This window comes from Somniosus microcephalus, chromosome 25 (genome assembly GCF_052327205.1).
Source record: "Somniosus microcephalus isolate GS21.2 chromosome 25, FLI_Smic_1.0, whole genome shotgun sequence".
NCBI lineage: Eukaryota > Metazoa > Chordata > Chondrichthyes > Squaliformes > Somniosidae > Somniosus > Somniosus microcephalus.
The window spans coordinates 32,636,015-32,644,009 of record NC_141011.1 but is presented as its reverse complement, the minus strand read 5'-3'; the positions used below and the strand labels follow the sequence as shown (position 1 = coordinate 32,644,009).

Genomic DNA, 7,995 nt, shown 5'->3' with positions numbered 1-7,995 from the left:
GACCCCTGGTTCTGGACTCCCCCGCCATCGGGAACATCCTTTCTGCATCTAGTCTGTCTAGTCCTGTTAGAATTTTATAAGTTTCAATGAGATCCCCCCTCATTCTTCTAAACTCCAGCGAGTATAAGCCTAATCGACCCAATCTCTCCTCGTACGTCATTCTTGTCATCCCAGGTATCAGTCTGGTGAATCTTCGCTGCACTCCCTCCATGGCAAGAACATCCTTCCTCACATAAGGTGACCAAAACTGCACACAATACTCAAGGTGTGGCCTCACCAAGGCCCTGTACAACTGCAGCAAGACACCCTTGCTCCTGTACTCGAATTCTCTCGCTACAAAGGCCAACATACCATTTGCCTTCTTAACCACCTGATGCACCTGTATGCTTACCTTCAGTGACTGGTGCACAAGGACACCCAGGTCTCATTGCACTTCCCCTTCTCCCAATCTGTTGCCGTTCAAATAATCTGTCTTTCTGTTTTTGCCACCACAGTGGATAACCTCGCATTTATCCACATTATACTGCATCTGCCCAGTCGCCCAACCTGTCTAAATCATACTGGAGTTTCTCTGCATCCTCCTCACAGCACACACGCCCACCCAGCTTTGTGTCGTCTGCAAACTTGGAGATATTACATCTAGTTCCCTCGTCTAGATCATTACTATATATTGTGAATAGCTGGGGTCCTAGCACCGATCTCTGCGTTACCCCACTAGTCACTGCCTGCCAACCAGTTCCCTATCCAAGTCAGTACCTTGCCCCCAACCCCATGTGCTTTAACTTTACACGCTAATCTCTTATGCGGGACCTTATCGAAAGCCTTCTGAAAGTCCAAATACACCACATCCACTGGCTCTCCCTTGTCTATTCTACCAGTTACATCCTCAAAAATTCCAGATGATTAGTCAAGCACGTTTTATCTTTTGTAAATCCATGTTGACTTTGTCCGATCCTGTCACTGTTTTCCAAGTGCTCTGCTATTACATCTTTTATAATGGACTCTAGCATTTTCCCCACTACCGATGTCAGGCTTACTGGTCTATAATTCCCCGTTTTCTCTCGAACACCTTTTTTGAATAGTGGGGTAACATTAGCTACCTTCCAATCCATGGGAACTGTTCCGGAGTCTATGGAATTTTGGAAGATGACCAGCAATGCATCTACTATTTCTAGGGCCACTTCCTTAAGTACCCTAGGTTGTAGATTATCAGGCCCTGGGGATTTATCGGCCGTCAATTTCCCTAACACCATTTCCCTACAAATACTGATTTCATTCAGTTCCTCCCTCTCATTAGATCCTATGTTCCCCGACATTTCTGGGAGGTTATTTGTGTCCTCCTTTGTGAAGACAGAACCAAAGTATGTATTTAATTGGTCTGCCATTTCTTTGTTCCCCATTATACATATAGATTGGGCTAACCAAATTAGTAACAATACTGTGGAGGAGGAATTCCTAGACTGTATACGGGATGGTTTCCTGGACCAATATGTCGAGGAACCAACTAGAGATCAGGCCTTCTTAGACTGGGTATTATGTAAAGAGAAAAGATTAATTAGCAATGTTGTTGGAGGCCCCTTGGGAAGAGCGATCATAATATGATAGAATTCTTCATTAAGATGGAGAGTGAAGTCGTTGACTCAGAGACTAGGGTCCTGAATTTAAATAAAGGAAACTACGATGGCATGAGGCGCGAGTTGGCGAGGATGGATTGGGGAACATTACTTAAAGGGTTGACGGTGGATAGGCAATGGCAAACATTTAAAGATCGCATCGATGAACTACAGAATTTGTTCATCCCTGCTTGGCATAAAAATGAAACAAAAAAGGTGACTCAACCGTGGCTAACAAGGGAAATTAAGGATAGCATAAGATCCAAGGAGAGGAGATCTAAATTGGCCAGAAAAAGCAGCAAACCTGAGGATTGGGAGCAGTTTAGGATTCAGCAAAGGAGGACAAAGGGATTAATTAAGAGGGGGAAAATAGAATATGAGAATAAGCTTGCAGGAAACATAAAAACTGACTGTAAAAGCTTCTATAGATATGTGAAGAGGAAAAGATTGGTGAAGTCAAGCGTAGGTCCCTTGCAGTCAGAATCAGGGGAATTTATAATGGGGAACAAAGAAATGGCAGACCAATTAAATACATACTTTGGTTCTGTCTTCACAAAGGAGGACACAAATAACCTTCCAGAGATGTCGGGGAACATAGGGTCTAATGAGAAGGAGGAACTGAGTGAAATCAGTATTTGTAAGGAACTGGTGTTAGGGAAATTGACGGCATTGAAGGCTGATAAATCCCCAGGGCCTGATAATCTACATTCTAGGATACTTAAGGAAGTGGCCCTAGAAATAGTAGATGCATTGCTGGTCATCTTCTAAAATTCTATAGACTCTGGAATAGTTCCCATGGATTGGAGGGTAGCTAATGTAACCCCACTATTTAAAAAAGGTGGTAGAGAGAAAACGGGGAATTATAGACTGGTAAGCCTGACATCGGTAGTGGGGAAAATGCTAGAGTCCACTATAAAAGACGTAATAGCAGAGCACTTGGAAAACAGTGACAGGATCGGACAAAGTCAACATGGATTTACAAAAGGTAAATCATGTTTGACTAATCTACTGGAATTTTTTGAGGCTGTAACTGGTAGAACAGATAAGGAAGAACCAGTGGATGTGGTGTATTTGAACTTTCAGAAGGCTTTCAATAAGGTCCCGCATAAGAGATTGGCGTGCAAAGTTAAAGCACAAGGTACTGACTTGGATAGAGAACTGGTTGGCAGACAGGAAGCAAAGAGTTGGAATAAACTTGTCTTTTTCCGAGTGGCAGGCAGTGATGAGTGGGGTAACGCAGGGATCGGTGCTAGGACCCCAGCTATTCACAATACATATTAATGATCTAGACGAGGGGACTAGATGTAATACCTCCAAGTTTGCAGACGACACAAAGCTGGGTGGGCGTGTGTGCTGTGAGGAGGATGCAGGGAAACTCCAGTATGATTTGAAATAACAACAGAAAATGCTGGAAAAACTCAGCAGGCCAGGCAGCATCCGTGGAGAGAGAAACAGAGTTAACGTTTCAGGTCTGGGACCCTTCATCAGAACTGGAAAAAGCTGGAAATGTAACATATTAAGCAAGTGCAGAGACAGGGCGGGGGGGGTGGGGGCGTTAGGAGGGGAGGAAGGAATTGAAAGAACATACTGTGAATATGTTGCAAATGGGAATGGCAAAATCATACAGCATGAAAAATGGGGGCAGGGATTATTATCTGAAATTGTTGAACTCGATATTGAGTCCAGAAGGCTGTAAAGTGCCTAATCGAAAGATGAGGTGCTGTTCCTTTTAGCTTACGTTGAGCTTCATTGGAACAATGTAATAGGCCGAGGACAGAGAGATCAGAGTGGGAGTGAAGTGGAGAATTAAAGTGACAGGCGACCGGAAGCTCAGGGTCACCCTTACGGACTGAACGGAGGTGTTCCGCAAAGCAGTCGCCCAATCTGCGTTTGGTCTCCCCAGTGTAGAGGAGACCACATCGTGAGCAGTGAATACAGTATATTAAATTGCAAGAAGTACAAGTAAATCGCTGTTTCACCTGGAAGGGGTGTTTGGGGCCCTGGACAGTGGAAAGGGAGGAGGTAAAAGGGCATGTGTTGCATCTCCTGCGCTTGCACGGGAAGGTGCTCGCTTTTTCCAGCTTTTTCCAGTTCTGATGAAGGGTCCCAGACCTGAAACGTTAATTCTGTTTCTCTCTCCGCAGATGCTGCCTGGCCTGCTGAGTTTTTCCAGCATTTTCTGTTGTTATTTCAGATTTCCAGCATCCGCAGTATTTTGCTATTGTCCAGTATGATTTGGACAGGTTGGGTGATTGGGCAGATGCATGGTAGATGCAGTATAATGTGGATAAATGCGAGGTTACCCAGTTTGGTGGCAAAAACAGGAAGACAGATTATTATCTGAACAGCAATAGATTGGGAAAAGGGGAAGTGCAACGAGACCTGGGTGTCCTTGTGCAGCAGTCGCTGAAGGTAAGCATGCAGGTGCAGCAGGCGGTTAAGAAGGCAAATGGTATGTTGGCCTTCATAGCGAGAGGATTCGAGTACAAGAGCAAGGATGTCTTGTTGCAGTTGTACAGGGCCTTGGTGAGACCACACCTTTGAGTATTGTGTGCAGTTTTGGTCGCCTTATCTGAGGAAGGTTGTTCTTGCCAAGGAGGGAGTGCAGCGAAGATTCACCAGACTGATACCTGGGATGGCAGGAATGACATATGAAGAGAGATTGGGTCAATTAGGCTTATATTTGCGAGAGTTTAGAAGAATGAGAGGGGATCTCATTGAAACTTATAAAATTCTAACAGGACTAGACAGACTAGATGCAGGAAGGATGTTCCCGATGGCGAGGGAGTCTAGAACCAGGGGTCACAGTCTAAGGATAAGGGGTAAGCCATTTAGGACTGAGATGAGGAATTTCTTCACCCAGAGAGTGGTGAACCTGTGGAATTCTCAACCACAGAAGGCAGTTGAGGCCAACTTAATAATTATATTCAAGAAGGAGTTGGATATATTTCTTAAGGCTAAAGGGATCAAGGGATATGGGCAGAAAGCAGGGACAGGGTACTGAATTTGGATGATCAGCCATGATCTCATTAAATGGCGGAACAGGCTCGAGGGGCCAAATGGCCTACTCCTGCTCCTATCTTCTATGTTTCTAAGAGGGAGCTGTTCTGTTGAGACGGGCTTCACTTGACCCATGCTGGGACTAGTGTCCTGGCGAATCAAATAACTAGGGCTGTAGAGAGGGCTTTAAACTAAATAGTGGGGGTGGGGGGAGGGTTCAGGTGAGCGGGAATTTAAAAAGTCAAAGAGAAAGGAGAAGGCAAAATAGTAGCGATGGGGGTAATAAGCAGAGAGCGACAGGAAGGGACAGAACACCTAAAAGTAAGAGTACATCAGAAAGTGGGGTCTAAGCACGGAAAAATAGTAAAAAGACAAAATTAAAAGCTCTTGTTACGAATGCTGCGTGCATTCAGTTAAAGATAGATGAGTTGACGGCACAAATAGATATAAATGGGTATGATCTTATAGCCATTACAGAGACGTGGTTGCAAGGTGACCAAGGCTGGGAACTGAATATTCAGGGGTATTTGACATTTCGGAAGGATAGACAGAAAGGAAAAGGTGGTGGGGTAGCTCTGTTAATAAAGGATGAGATCAGTGCAGTAGTGAGAAATGATATTGGCTCAGACGAGCAAGATGTAAAATCAGTTTGGGTGGAGATGAGAAATAATATGAGAAAGAAATCACTGGTGGGCATAGTCTATAGGCCCCCTAACAGTAGCTACACTGTTGGACAGAGTATAAATCAAGAAATAATGGAGGCTTGTAAGAAAGGTACAGCAATAATCATGGGCGATTTTAATCTTCATATTGATTGGACAAATCAAATTGGCCAAGATAACGTCGAGGAAGAGTTCATAGAGTGTATCCAGGATGGTTTCCTACAACAATACGTTGTGGAACCACCCAGGGAGCAGGCTATCTTAGATCTGGTACTGTGTAATGAGACAGGATTAATAAATGATCTCATAGTAAAAGATCCTCTAGGAAAGAGTGATCATAGCATGATTGAATTTCAAATTCAATTGGAGGGTGAGATAGTTGGGTCTCCAACCAGTGTCCTGATCTTAAATAAAGGCAATTACAAAGGTATGAAGGCAGAGTTGGCTAAAGTGGACTGGGAAAATAGATTAAAGGATAAGCCGGTTGATATGAAATATCTCCTTAAATGTCTGACATTGCTTAACTCTCAACAAAAATATATTCCAGTGAGAAGGAAAGACTTTAAGAGAAGGGAAAACCATCCGTGGCTAACTAAGGAAGTAAAGGATGGTATCAAATTGAAAACAAAGGCATACAATGTTGCCGAGATTAGTGGGAGGCCAGAGGATTTGGGAAATTTTTAAAAACCAGCAAAGGATGACTTAAAAAATAATAGAGAAGACTGATTATGAGAGTAAACTAGCAAGAAATATAAAAACAGATAGTAAGAGCGTCTACAGGTATATAACAAGGAAGAGAGTAGCTAAAGTAAACGTTGATCCCTTCGAGGATGAGACTGGGGAATTAATAATGGGGAACAAGGAAATGGCAGAGACTTTGAACAAATATTTTGTATCAGTCTTCACGATAGAAGACACTAAAACCATCCCAATAATACATAATCAAGGGGCTATAAGGAGGGGGGGGATCTTAAAACTATCACTAAAGAAAAAGTATTTGGTAAAATAATGGGACTAAAGGTGGACAAGTACCCCTGGACCTGATAGCCTGCATCCTAGGGTCTTAGAAGAAGTGGCTGCAGAGATAGTGGATGCATCGGTTGCAATCTACCAAAATTCCCTGGATTCTAGGTCCCAGTGGATTGGAAAACCGCAAATGTATTTAAGAATTTTTTCCCCTATTTAAGAAGGGAGGGAGACAAAGCAGGCTAACTGGTCTATCTATAGTTTCCTAACATCTGTCATTGGGAAAATGCTGGAGTCCATTATTAAGGAAGCAGTAGCAAGACATTTAGAAAATCATAATAGTCAACATGGTTTTATGAAAGGGAAATCATGTTTGACAAATTTGCTGGAGTTCTTTGAGGATGAGCAGGGTGGATAAAGGTGAACCAATGGATGTGTATTTGGATTTCCAGAAGGCATTTGATAAGGTGCCACATAAAAGGTTACTGCACAAGATAAGAGCTCACGGGATTGGGGGTAATATATTAGCATGGATAGAGGATTGGCTAACTAACAGAAAACAGAGAGTCGGGATAAATGGGTCATTTTCCGGTTGGCAAGCGGTAACTAGTGGGGTGCCACAGGGATCGGTGCTAGGGCCTCAACTATTTACAATCTATATTAATGACTTGGCTGTTGGGACCAAGTGTAATGTAACCAAATTTGCTGCTGATAAAAAGATAGATGGGAAAGCAAGTTGTGAAAAGGACGCAAAGAATCTCCAAAGTGATATAGACGGGCTAAGTGAGTGGGCAAACATTTGGCAGATGGGGTATAATGTGGAAAAGTGTGAGGTTATCCACTTTGGTAAGAAAAATAAAAAAGCAATTTATTATTTAAATGGAGACAGATTACAAAATGCTGCAGTACAGAGGGATCTGGGGGTCCTTGTACATGAAACACAAAAGGTTAGCATGCAGGTACAGCAAGTAATCAGGAAGGCAAATGGAATGTTGGCCTTTATTGCAAGGGGGTTAGAGTATAAAAGCAGGGAAATCCTGCTACAACTGTACAGAGTATTGGTGAGGCCATACCTGGAGTACTGCGTACAGTTTTGGTCTCCTTATTTAAGGAGGGATATACTTGCATTGGAGGCAGTTCAGAGAAGGTTCACGAGGTTGATTCCTGAGATGAAGGGGTTGACTTATGAAGAAAGGTTGAGCAGTTGGGCCTATACTCATTGGAGTTTAGAAGAATGAGAGTTGATCTTATTGAAACGTATAAAATTCTGAGGGGGCTCGACAAGGTAGATGCAGAGAGGTTGTTTCCCCTCATGGGGGTATCTAGAACTCGGGGGCATAGTTTCAGAATAAGGGGTCGCCCATTTAAAACTAAGATGAGGAGGAATTTCTTCTCCGAGGGTCGTAAATCTGTGCAATTCTCTGCCCCAGAGAGCTGTGGAGGGTTGGTCATTGAATATATTTAAGGTGGAGATAGACAGATTTTTGAACAACGATGGAGTGATGAGTTATGGGGAGCGGGCAGGGAAATGGAGCTGAGCCCAAGATCAGATCAGCCATGATCTCATTAAATGGCAGAGCAGGCTCGAGGGGTCAAATGGCCTACTCCTGCTCTTATTTCTTATGTTCTCGTGCAGCTCCGTTAGAAACAGCAGGATGAGGGGGTGACTTCAAGCTGGCCAGAGGGCTGCTCTGGAGCCACCTGACCCCAAGAAAACATGCTATAGACTAGGATTGCAGATTTTCACTAATGCT

At 43.5% G+C, this 7,995-nt stretch overlaps 1 protein-coding gene across 4 annotated transcripts in view; it reads left to right on the top strand.

The window, feature by feature from the left end:
• The window catches only part of ubr4 (ubiquitin protein ligase E3 component n-recognin 4), a 195,760-nt gene that overhangs the window by 140,358 nt on the left and 47,407 nt on the right, over positions 1 to 7,995 (top strand). The window lies entirely within an intron of this gene.